Source organism: Capsicum annuum, chromosome 8 (assembly GCF_002878395.1).
Source record: "Capsicum annuum cultivar UCD-10X-F1 chromosome 8, UCD10Xv1.1, whole genome shotgun sequence".
In the NCBI taxonomy this organism is placed as follows: Eukaryota; Viridiplantae; Streptophyta; class Magnoliopsida; order Solanales; family Solanaceae; genus Capsicum; species Capsicum annuum.
Window position 1 is genome coordinate 139,877,028 of NC_061118.1, and position 13,877 is coordinate 139,890,904.

Here is a 13,877-nt window from a genome sequence, read left to right on the forward strand (position 1 = left end):
ATCAACCCATCTCTAATTATAGCTAAATTAATTTATATATTTCAAACAATGGCATGATATGAATCGTCTAAACTGAAACTAATTAGTTGATGACTCATGCCAGGACGAACGTAATACCAACATCATGCAATTGTAATGACTCAATTAAAATTATAGTTGAACCTATCAAACATCCGTAATTATAGCTGAATTAATTTAAATATTTCAAACAATGGCTTGATATGAATCGTTTTAACTCAAATTAATCAGTTGGTGACTCTTATCAGGATGTACGCAATACCAACATCATACAATTGCAACGACTCAATTGAAATTATAGTTGAACCTATCAACTCATCCCTAATTGTAGCTAAATAAATTTAGCTATTTCAAACAATGGCTTGATATGAATTATTTTAACTCAAATTAATCAGTTGATGACTCGTGTCAGGCCGAACACAATACCAACATTACACAATTGTAAAGACTCAATTGAAATTATAGTTAAACCTATCAATCCATCCCTAATTGTAGCTAAATTAATTTAGATATTTCAAATAGTGGCTTGATATGAATCATTTCACCTCAAATTGATCAGTTGATGAATCCTGCCAGGACAAACGTAATACCAACACCATACAATTTTAATGACTCAATTAAAATTGTAGTTGAACCTATCAAAACATCCCAAATTATATCTAAATTAATTTATGTATTTCAAACAATGGCTTAATATGAATTGTTTCAACCCAAATTGATCACTTGATGACTTTTGTCAGTACGAACACAATACCAATATCATGCAATTTCAATGACTCATTTAAAATTGATTGAACCTATCAAACCATCTCTAATTGTAGCTAAAAAATTTATATATTTCAAAAAATATCTTGATATGAATCGTTTCACCTTAAATTGACCAGTTGATGACTCCTATCATGACGAACGCAATACCAATATCATGCAATTACAGCGACTCAATTGAAATTATAGTTGAACCTATCAACACATCACTAATTATAGCTAAATCAATTTAATTATTTAAAAGAATAGCTTAATATGAATCATTTTAACGCAAATTGAACAGTTGATTACTCATGTCCAGACAAATGTAATACCAACATTATCCAATTGCAACGATTCAATTGAAATTGTAGTTGAACCTATCAAACCCATGCCAAATTATAGATAAATAAATTTAGATATTTCAAACAATAACTTGATTGGAGTCATTTCAACTTAAATTAATCAATTGATGACTCCTATTAGGACGAACGCAATACCGATATTATGCTATTGAAACCAATCAATTGAAATTATAGTTGAACCTATCAACTCATTTGTTATTGTATCTAAATATATTTAGATATTTCAAATAATGGCTTGATATGAATCGTTTCAACTCAAATTGATCATTTGATGACTTTTGTCAGGACGAAAGTAATACCCATCATGCAATTTTAATGACTCAATTGAACTTATAGTAGAACCTATCAACCTATCCTTAGTTGTAGATAAATCAATTTGTATATTTCAAATAATGTCATGATATGAATCATTTTAACTCAAATTGATCAGTAGATAACTCTTGTCAGGACGAACATAATATCAACATCATGCATTTGCAATGACTAAATTAAAATTGTAGTTAAACCTATAAAACCATCCTTAATTATTGCAAAATAAATTTATATATTTTAAATAACGACTTGGTATGAATAGTTTCAACTCAAATTGGGCAGTTGATGACTCCTGTCAGGACGAACGCAATACCAATATCATACAATTGAAATGACTCAATTTAAATTAATATTGAACCTATAAAACCATCCCTATTTGTAGCTAAATCAATCTAGATATGAATTGATATGAATCATTTCAACTCAAATTGATCAGTTGGTGACTCCTGCTAGGACAAATAAAATACCAACATCAAGTAATTGTAATTACTCAATTAAAATTATAGTTGAACCAATACACCCATCCCTAAATTTAAATAAATGAATTTAGATATTTCAAAAAATGGTTTGATATGAATCTGTGATGCCCCGAACAAATTTTCTGTTAAGATCTCAAACGAAAATGTGTTGAATTCTATTCTTTATCGTGATTAATAATTTTTTTCTGTGGAATTTCTGGATATGTGACCTGTCATTGCGTAGAGCATCGGATAAGATTTCCAACGATATGTGGATCATCCAAAATGGACACTCGAGCGATGAATTATGGTCATTCCGATCTAACCATGAATAGTGGTGAACAATAAATGTGCAGGAAAAAAATACTGAGGACAGGAGAATTTTAGGGTCAACTTCAAATGATCATAACTCCTTGTACATAATGATATGGGTAAGCAACTATATATCAACAAAAATCTCTAAAAGTCCTCTTTCCAATGAAATTAGTTTCATCCAATTTAGCCATTGGAGCAAAAAGTTATGGTCGATCTACTTCAAACTATCAAAATAGTCCACCAAAGGACAGATTTGACATTTTTTAATTTTTAAGAGTATTTTGGTCATTCCCACTCCAATCCATCCGGGTAAACCATGGATTTAAGTCCATTAAGAGCATTCAATAGCTCATTTTTCTCCAAAATTTCCTAAGGCTCAAACCCCAATCCTACTACTCCAAATTTCATCCTTCTATGTCTCTTGATTGAACCGTAGAAATTTCAAATTGATTTGGGATTTGAGTTGATCATGTTAAGGGCTTCGAGAAGCACCCTTTATTTTTGTGAATAAAGTTCCGGAGTCGGAAGTTCATATTCATCTTCCATTTTTAGGTATGTGGGGCTTTGAACAAGATTATCTTTTCGATCTTGTGCCCAGTATTTTTATTGAATTACATTGACATGAGATTTTACATGTTTTACCATGAATTGGAAATATGGTTTTATATCTTATATTATTGTCCATGAGCTATGGGATTATGTCATCCGATATGTGTATGATGTTAAGATGGAATTATGTTCAAAAAGTATTTGATTATGAGAGTATGATGATTTAATTTGTTAAGCCTTGATTTATACTATCATTCCTCCATTTCCTTATTATGAATTTATAATTGATATTGAAAATTCTATATCCATACTATGGGTTGATGTCTCAAGTACCTTTAAATGAGAGTTGGATGGCAAATTGAGAAATGTTGATATTAAAGTTGTAATGAGTCTTGGTATTTTCCGGATGGTTTTGATGAGGTAAATTATTGAAAATATTATGTATTGAGTCTTTATATCCTTGTCCAAATGTCGAGTCGGTTATGGTTCAATGCGTTGATACCTTGTTGATGTTGAGGAAGATTAAAATATTTCGAGCTAAAATGTGTTGAGTTAGGAATCCACAAATTGATATGATTTAATAAATGAGAAAGAGATTTGATTTGGTCTTTATGATAGACCCTTGTGATGTTGTGGTGGATTTTCTAACGCGTTCTAAGCTTGTCGGGGAGTAGTACTTAGCACCGAGATGGAAATTTGGTATTTCCCCAAACCTATGTGCCACCGTAGGGTTGTTTGATGACGATATTATTGGCCTGAGAGTCCGATTGTGATTATTGCAGTTTTAAGGTCGTACTCCCTGGCAATGAGTATGATGCTCCCACCAATGGGGGTTTCAAACATTGTTATTCCATGTAGCTCACGTGGGGTTGTCAGTTATAGGAAACTCCCCTATCCATAAGAGTCATGTTTATTGAAATATCGAGTCACTCCGAGTTTTGATGCGGTAAGTCAAGTTGCCTATGATGATCTACAATAATTTATGAGGGTTTTCTCCTACACTTCCTATCTAAGATGTTATGAGTTGCATGATTCAATGTCACTCGAGCCAGGTATGTCATTATGGTCCGTATGTACGTTTTTATGAAATTTATGATATTATTTATATTTTGCATGCGCCCTCACATAATCAGTACGTATCTTGTGATGGCCCACATATTTCTCTATGGGCTACATTCTTACCATGATATTTGGGTACTCAGCTGCAACTACGACAGTGATATTCGAGTGCCGCATACGTTTCTTCAGTGGTGAGTCCTCATGGTTCGAGGACTAAGTTTCTAGTTTTGGTGCTGTTGTTTTGTGATCCCTTTGGTTTGTTGAGTTAGTTGGGGGTTTGTCCCAATAGCTCGTTGATTTTGCTGTATAGAGGCTATATCAGACTAGTGTATTATTGGGTTGGTTTGTATATAGACATTCTATATATGTACAGTCTAATGATATTCCGTGCCATGTGTGATGTGATATGATATGTACTTATATATATATCCTTAGCATAGCATGTATGTTGTTGTGTTTGAACCCAAGGGTAGTGTTTTGGCTTAAAGGGTTAGCTTGAGGCTACGTATAGCCTTGGGCACCGTGTGGTGCCTCGAGATGATATTTCAGGGCGTTACAAACTTGGTATCTGAGCCTAAGATTGTGAAGAGTCCTAGGGAGTCTGACAAGCCGCGTTACGTAGAGTCTTGAGCATCGGTGTGTAGTGCACCACACCTATGATCAAGAGGCTGTGGGGCATTCTAGAAAAATTCATTTCTTTCTTTCTACAAGAGTTTATCATGCTTACAACTGTTTCCTTCTGCTGTTAATTCGTGCGTTCTTATGATAAAATGCCTCCACATTGAGCTCGCGAAAATAACAACCAACCTTAACCCGTTGATCCATTACATGAGACGGTATCCCATGCCAAATTTTGAGTAGATTTTCAGACGCTATCCTAGGCAGTTACCACCAATACTCAGGCCAACGCTCCACCTCTGTAGGAAAATAATTTGGCAGCAACACAAATTCGTGACTTTATGCGGATGAATCCGCCAGAGTTTCATGGGTCGAGAGTAGGTGAGGACCCGCAGATGTATGTTGATGAAATGAAAAAAATTACACAGATTATGCACGTGACCAAGTAAGAAAGTGTGGAGATGGCTTCTTATCAATTGAAGGATATTGCCTATGACTGGGTGTAGATGTGGAATAAGGGTAGAGAGGAAGATACTGCTCTGGTGACTTGGCAATTATTCCAAGATCCTTTCTTGGATAGATTCTTTCCTCTTGAGTTACGGGAAGCTAAGATAGAGGAGTTTATGAATTTGAGACAAGACTCCATATCGGTTGAGGAGTATTATTTTAAGTTTAATCAGCTATCGAAGTACGCTCCAAATATGATGGCTGACTCGAGGACTAGTATGAGCAAGTTTCTAACTGGGGTGTCGAGTTATATGGTGAAAAAATGTAGATCTTCTATGATCAACAGGGAGATTGATCTTCCTAGGTTGATGATTCATGCCCAACAGATTGAGTCAGACAAGATAAAAGAAAGAGAAAGAGTAAGAGGGATTAAGAGAGTTAGATCAGAGCAAAAGGGGTCTGGTCAGACTAGATTCTCCGGAGAGAGTCCCCCTCAGTTTTAGAGACGTCCATTTATACATGTGCCTTTCTCAGCTAGTGCTCTCGTATATCAGGGAAGGCAGGATCTCGAGAATAGGTTGGTACCTTCTAGGTCTCAGGACAGTGTAAGAGACCGGTATTATCCTTCTTTGCGTGCTAAGTATGGTAAAGACCATTTTGGGGAGTGTTATATGGGGCAGCGGGGCTATTTTGGTTGTGGCAAGTTAGGCCACATACTTAGAGACTGCCCGTATGCCAGACAGCAGACGTGATGCCCGTCCCCAGAGTCAGGCTACTAGTGCCCCGCCTTCCGTAGCCCTTCCAGTTCCTCCTCAGGGTTCTTCATCTAGTACTGCTGGCAGTCAACGCCAGAATCATTTCTATGCTATACCACCTCGTCAGGAGTAGGAGGACTCTTCCGATATTGTCACTGGTATGCTCCATGTTTTCTATTTTGATGTCTATGTGTTGATGGACCCCAGTTTGAATTTTTCTTATGTGACACCTCTGGTTGCTGCAAATTTTGAAACGGATCCTGAACTAATTTTTGAGCCTATTTTGGTTTCTACTCTGGTAGGAGAGTCTGTCATTGCTAAGTGGGTGTATAAGAAATGTCCCATTATTGTCTTTCATCGGGTTATGTATGCTGATTTGATTGAGCTAGATATGGTTGACTTTGATATCATTCTGGGTATGGATTGGCTTCACTCATGTTATAAGTCTATTGATTGTCATGCCCGTATGGTCAAGTTTTAGTTTCCTGATGAACCTATCCTCGAATGGTCCGAGAGTTCTGTGATTCCTAAGGGTCATTTCATATCCTATCTCAAAGCTAGGAAGTTGATTTCCAAAGGTTGCATCCACCATTTGGTTCGGGTTAAAGACATTAAGTTTGAAACCCCGACCATTTAGTCAATTAATGTTGTTAATGAGTTTCTTGATATCTTTCCGAAAGATCTCCTTGGAGTACCTCTTAATAGAGAGATAGAGTTTGGGATTGACCTTTTTCCCAATACTCAGCCTATTTTCATTCCTTTGTATCGCATGGCTCCTGCGAAACTTAAAGAGTTAAAGGAGCAATTGAAAGATCTTTTAGACAAAAGCTTTATCAGACCTAGTGTGTCCACGTGGGGTGCACCTGTCCTATTTTTGTGTAAAAAAAATGGTTCTTTGCGGATGTGTATTGATTACCGGCAGCTTAATAGGGTTACTATCAAGAATAAATATCCGTTTTCTTGAATTAATGATTTATTTGATCAATTGCAAGGTGTGAGCTACTTTTCGAAGATAGACCTCAGATTCGATTATCACCAACTTAAGGTTAGGGAATGTGATATCCCCAAGACAGCCTTCCGAACCCGTTACGATCATTTTGAATTTCTAGTGATGTCTTTTGGGTTAACTAATGCTCCAGCGGCTTTCATGGATCTTCTGAACAGTGTATTCCGGCCATATCTGGATTTATTTGTAATAGTATTCCTTGATGATATTCTTATTTACTCCCGAAGTGAGGGTAATCATGCAGATCATCTTTGAATCGTGTTTGAAATCTTTGAACTCATCGGTTGTATGCTAAGTTCAGTAAGTGTGAGTTCTGGCTGAACTCTGTAGCCTTCTTGGGTTATGTTGTTTCTTCCGAAGGTATTAGAGTTGATTCTCAAAATATAGAGGCTATAAAGAGTTGGCCAAGACCTATTTCTCCTTCTGATATCTGAAGTTTCTTGGGTCTAGCTAGTTATTACCGTCGTTTTGTTGAAGGGTTTTCATCTATTGCATCTCTTATGACCCATTTAACCCAAAAGAAAGTGAAATTCCTATGGTCCAAATCTTGCGAGAAGAGTTTTCAGGAGTTGAAGACTCGACTCACTTCAACCCCTGTGTTGACTTTGCCTGATGGTGTTGATGGTTTTGTGGTGTATTGCGATGCTTCCAAAGTCGGTTTGGGTTATGTATTGATGCAAAAGGGAAAGGTTATAGCTTATGCTTCCAGGCAGCTAAATCCTTACGAGAAGAATTATCCTACCCATGACCTTGAATTAGCTGTCATAGTTTTTACTTTGAAAATCTAGAGATATTATTTGTATGGTGTCCATGTCGACGTCTTCACGGACCATAAGAGCTTGCAGTGTGTATTCACCCAAAAGGAGTTGAATCTTTGGCAGAGACAATGGTTAGAACTATTGAAAGATTATGATATGAGCGTGCCATATCATCCAGGCAAGGCCAATGTGGTAGCAAATGCCCTTAGTCGGAAGTCCATGGGTAGCGTAGCACATATGGAGATTGGTAAGAAGGAGTTGGCCCGTGAGGTACATCATTTAGCTAGATTAGGAGTTAGGTTGTTTGGTGATGCTGAGGGTAGTATAGGAGTGCAAAGCGGTTCCGAATCCTCTTTATTTTCAGAAGTTAAGAAGAAGCAAGACAGGGATCCTACCTTAGTCAGGTTAAAAGAGTCAGTTAAAGACCAAAAGGTAGAGGTTTTCTCCCAAGGGGGAGATGGCGTTTTGAGACTCCGAGAAAGATTATGTATTCCTGATGTTGATAACTTAAAGTAGAGGATTATGGCAGAAGTGCATAGTACATGATATTCCATCTATCCTGGTGCTACTAAGATGTACCATGATTTGCGGGAAATCTATTGGTGGAACAGTATGAAGAGGAACATAGCAGAATTTGTGGCGAAGTGTTCCACATGTCAACAGGTTTAAATAGAGCATCAAAGGCCCAGTAACGTGATGCAAGAGTTTAGCATTCCTACTTGAAAGTGGGAAGAAGTGAATATGGACTTCATAGTTGGTTTGCCTCCTTCTCGTCACCATCATGATTCAATTTGGGTTGTCGTAGATCGGCTGATGAAATTATCTCATTTCTTTCTTGTGCATTCATCGTATACAGCTGAAGATTATGCTAGAATATATATTCGGGAACTCGTCAAACTTCATAGAATCGCTTTGGCTATTATTTCTGACAGAGGTACTCAATTTACCCCTCAGTTTTGGAAATCTTTCCAGAAGGGTCTCGGTACCCAAATTCGTTTAAGTTCTGCTTTCCATCCGCAAATAGATGGTCAGGCCGAGCAGACCATTCAGACTTTAGAAGATATGTTGAGGGCTTGTGTGCTTGATTTTAAAGGTAGTTGGGATGAGCACTTAGCATTAATCGAGTTTGCTTACAATAACAGCTTTCATGCTGCTATTGGAATGGCCCCGTTTAAAGCTTTGTATGGTAGAAGGTATAGATCACCCATTGGTTGGTTTGAAGTTAGTGAGGCTGACCCTACTGGATCGGATGTGGTGTTCGAGGCCATGGAGAAGATTAAGTTAATTCGGGAAAGGTTGAAAACTGCCCAAAGTCGTCAAAAATTATATGCAGATGTAAGGAGGAAAGACCTTGAATTTGATGTTGGTGATTTAGTGTACTTGAAAGTTTCACCCATGAAAGGGGTGAAGAGATTTGGGAAGAAAGGGAAACTAAGTCCCCGTTATATTGGTCCCTATAAGATTGTGGATCGCATTGGGAAGGTAGTGTATAAGGTTGAATTGCTCGCGGAGTTATCTAATGTCCATCCGGTTTTCTATGTTTCTATGCTTAAGAAGTCTATTGGTGATTCTGTTGTGATTGATCCTTCCGAAAGCTCGGGTATTCAAGATAGTCTTTCATATGAAGAGATTCCGATTGAGGTTTTTTACTTTCAAGTTCGTAGGCTAAGAAACAAGGAAGTTCCTTTGGTTAAAGTGCTTTGGCGAATTCAATCCGTGGAGAGTGCTACTTGGGAAGCCAAAGCAGATATCCGCGTTAAATATCCCCACCTCTTTCCTATGAATCCTGATCATGTTAAAGGTATCGTTCTCTTTTGATTTAATCCTTATTGCTATGTTTATCCTGGCTTGTGTATTTTCTATGATATCCAAAAAAATCTAGAATGGAGTATATGCTTGGGCAAGATGATTTTTCTCTATATACTCATTTTTATAGTATTCTTGACCTACCTATCAACTTTCAAGGATGAATGTTTCCAAGGGGGATATGATGTGATGCCTCGGAATAAATTTTCCGTTAAGATCTCGGACGAAAATGTGTTGAATTCTATTCTTTATCGTGATTAATAATTTTTCTTTGTGGAATTTATGGATATTCGACCTGTCATTGCGTAGAGCATCAAATAATCTTTCCAATGATATGTGGATCATCCAAAATGGACACGCGAGCGATGAGTTATGATCATACCGATCTAACCGTGAATAGTGGTGAACAGTAAATGTGCAGGAAAAAAATACTGAGGCCAGGCAAATTTTACGGTCAAATTCAAATGATCATAAATCCTTGTACATAATGATCTGGGTGAGATACTATATATAAACAGAAAGCTCTGAAAGTCCTTTTTCTAATGAAATTGGTTCCATCCAATTTGGCCATCGGAGCAAAAAGTTATGGTCGATCTACTTCAGCATATCAAAACAGTCCACCAAAGGACATATTTGACATTATTTGATTTTAAGGGTATTTTTGTCATTCCTACTCCAATCCATCCGGGCAAACTATGGATTTAAGTCCATTAAGAGCATTCAATAGCTCATTTTTCTCCAAAATTTCCTAAGGCTCAAACCCCAACCCTACTACTCCAAATTTCATCCTTCTATGTCTCTTGATTGAACCGTAGAAATTTCAAATTGATTTGGGATTCGAGTTGATCATGTTAAGGGTTTCAAGAAGCACCCTTTATTTCCGTGAATAAAGTTCCAAATTTGGAAGTTCATATTTATCTTCTATTTTTAGGTATGTGGGGCTTTGAACATGATTATCCTTTCGATCTTGTGCCCGGTATTTTTTTTGAATTACATTGACATGAGATTTTACATGTTTTACCATGAATTGGAAATATGATTTTATATCTTATATTATTTTCCATGAGCTATGGGATTATGTCATCCGATATGTGTATGATGTTGAGATGGAATTATGTCCAAAAAGTATTTGATTATGAGAGTATGATGATTTAATTTGGTAAGCCTTGATTTATACTATCATTCCACTATTTCCTTATTATGAATTTATAATTGATATTGGAAATTCTATATCCCTACTATGGGTTGATGTCTCAAGTACCTTTAAATGAGAGTTGGATGGCAAATTGAGAAATGTTGATATTGAAGTTGCAATAAGTCTTGGTATTTTTCGGATGGTTTTGATGAGTTAAATTGTTGAAAATATTATGTATTGAGTCTTTATATCCTTGTCCAAATATCGAGTCGGTTATGGTTCAATGCATTGATACCTTGTTGATGTTTAGAAAGATTAAAATGTTTTGAGCTAAAATGTGTTGAGTTAGGAATCCACAAATTGATATAATTTGATAAATGAGAAAGAGATTTGATTTGGTCTTTATGATAGACCCTTGTGATGTTGTGGTGGATTTCCTAACGCATTCTGAGCTTGTCGGGGGGTATTACTTAGCACCGAGAGAGAAATTTTGTATTTCCCCAAACCTATGTGCCACCGTAGGGTTGTTTGATGAAAAGATATTATTGTCCAGAGAGCCCAATTGTGATTATTACAGTTTTAAGGTCGTACTCCCTGGAAAAGAGTATGACGCTCCCGCCAACGAGGGTTTCAAATGTTGGTATTCCACGTAGCTCACGTGGGGTTGTCGGTTATAGGAAACTCCCCTATCCATAAGAGTCATGTTTATTGAAATACCGAGTCACTTCGAGTTTTGATGTGGTAAGTCAATGATCTATAATGATTTATGAGGTTTTTCTCCTACAATTCCTATCTAAGATGTTATGAGTTGCATGATTCAATGTCACTCAAGCCAGGTGTGTCATTATGGTCCGTATGTACGTTTTTATGAAATTTATGGTACTATTTATATTTTGCATGTGCCCCCACATACTCAGTTGTATCTTGTGCTGACCCACCTATTTCTCTCTGGGCTACATTCTTACCATGATGTAGGTTCGGGTACTCAGCCGTAGCCGCGACAATGATATCCAAGTGCCACATCTACGTTCCTTCAGTGGTGAGTCCTCATGATTTGAGGACCAATTTGCTAGTTTTAGTGCTGTTGTTTTGTGATCCCTTTGGTCTGTTGAGTCAGTTGGAGGTTTGTCCCAATGGCTCGTTGATTTTGCTGTATAGAGGCTATGTCAGACTAGTGTATTGTTGGGTTGGTTTATGTATAGACATTCCATATATGTACAGTCTAACGATATTTCGTGCCATGTACGATGTGATATGATATGTACTTATATATATATATCCTTAGCGTAGCGTGTATGTTGTTGTGTTGGAACCCAAGGGTAGTGTTTTGGCTTAAAGGGTTAGCTTGAGGCTACGTGTAGCCTTGGGCACCGTGTGGCATCTCGGGATGATATTTCGGGGCGTTACAGAATCATTTCAACTCAAGTTGATTAGTTGATGACTCCTGTTAGGGCGAACGCAATACCAACATCATGCAATTGTAATGACTCTATTAAAATTATAGTTAAACCTATCACCCCATCCCTAATTATTAATAAATAAATTTATATATTTCAAACAATGACTTAAAATAAATTATTTCAACTCAAATTAATCAATTGGTGACTCATGTCAAGATGAATGCAGTACCAATATCATGCAATTGCAATGACTAAATTGAAATTATAGTTGAACCTGTCAACCTATCCCTAATTGTAGATAAATCAATTTAGATATGTCAAAATATGACTTGATATGAATCGTTTCAATTCAAATTGACCAGTTGATGACTCATGCCAGGACGAACGTTATACGAACATCATGCAATTGTAACGACTCAATTGAAATTGAAGTTGAAACTATACACCCATCCCTGACTCTAACTAAATCAATTTAGATATTTTTAAACAATGGCTTGATAGGAACCATTTCAACTGAAGTTGATCAATTGATAACTCTTGTCAAGATGAACGAATACCAACATTATGCAATTGCAATGACTCAATTGAAATTGTAGTTGAACCCATCAAATCATCCTTAATTGTAGCTTAATTAATTTAGATATTTCAAACAATGACTTGATATGAATCGTTTCAACTCAAATTGATCATTTGATGACTCCTGTCCAAGAAAACGCAATACTAACATCATTCAATTGCAATGACTCAATTGAAATTATTGTTGAACCTATACACCTATCCATAATTGTAACTTAATAAATTTAGACATTTCAAACAATGGCTTTATATGAACCGTTGCAACTCAAATTAATAAGTTGTTGACTTCTGTCAGGACGAACACAATACCAACATCTTGCAATTACAACGACTCAATCAAAAATGTAGTTGAATCTATAAACTCATACCTAATTATAGCTAAATTAATTTAAATATTTCAGACAATTGCTTGATACTAATTATTTCAACTCAAATGGATTAGTTAATGACTCTTGTCAGGACGAATGCAATACCAACATCATACAATTGCAACGAATTAATTAAAATTATAATTGAACCTATCAATTCATACCTAATTATAGCTAAATCAATTTAGGTATTTCAAATAATAACTTGATATGAATTATTTCAACTCAAATTGATCAGTTGATAACTCTTGTCAGAACAAACGTAATATGAACATTATGTAATTGCAACTACTCAATTGAAATTATTGTTGAACCTATCAATCCATTCCTAACTGTAGCTAAATAAATTTAAATATGTTAAACAATGGCTTGATACGAATCATTTCAACTCATATTGGTAAGTTGATGATTCCTGTCAGGACAAACGCAATACCAACATTATGAAATCGCAATGACACAATTGAAATTGCAGATGAACCTATCAATCCATCCCTAATTGTAACTAAATCAATTTAGATATTTCAAATAATTACTTGATATGAATTGTTTCAACTTAAATTGATCAGTTAATGACTCCTGTCAGGACGAATGTACTACGTACATCGTGTAATTTTAATGACTCAATTGAAATTATAGTTGAACCTATCACCCGATCCCTAATTATTGTTAAATAAATTTATATATTTGAAAAAATGACTTGATATGAATTATTTCAACTCAAATTGATCTGTTAATCACAATTTTCTGGACGAACGCAATACCAATATCATGCAATTGCAATGACTCAATTAAAATTATTTTTGAACCTATCAACCTAGACCTAATTGTTGCTAAATTAAATTAGATATTTCAAAACATGACTTGATATGAATATTTCAGCTCAAATTAGTTAGTTGATGACTCCTGTCAGGACAAACGCAATACCAACATCATGTAATTGCAATGACTCAATTGAAATTGAAGTTGAACCTATCAACCCATCCCGAATTGCAGCTAATTCAATCTAGATATAAATTGATATGGATTGATACGAATTGTTTCAACTCAAATTAATTATTTGATGAATTATGTTAGGACAAGTCCAATACCAACATCATGCAACTGCAATGACTCAATTAAAATTGTAGTAGAACCTATAAACCCAACCTTAATTATAACTAAATCAATTTAGATATTCCAAAATAATGG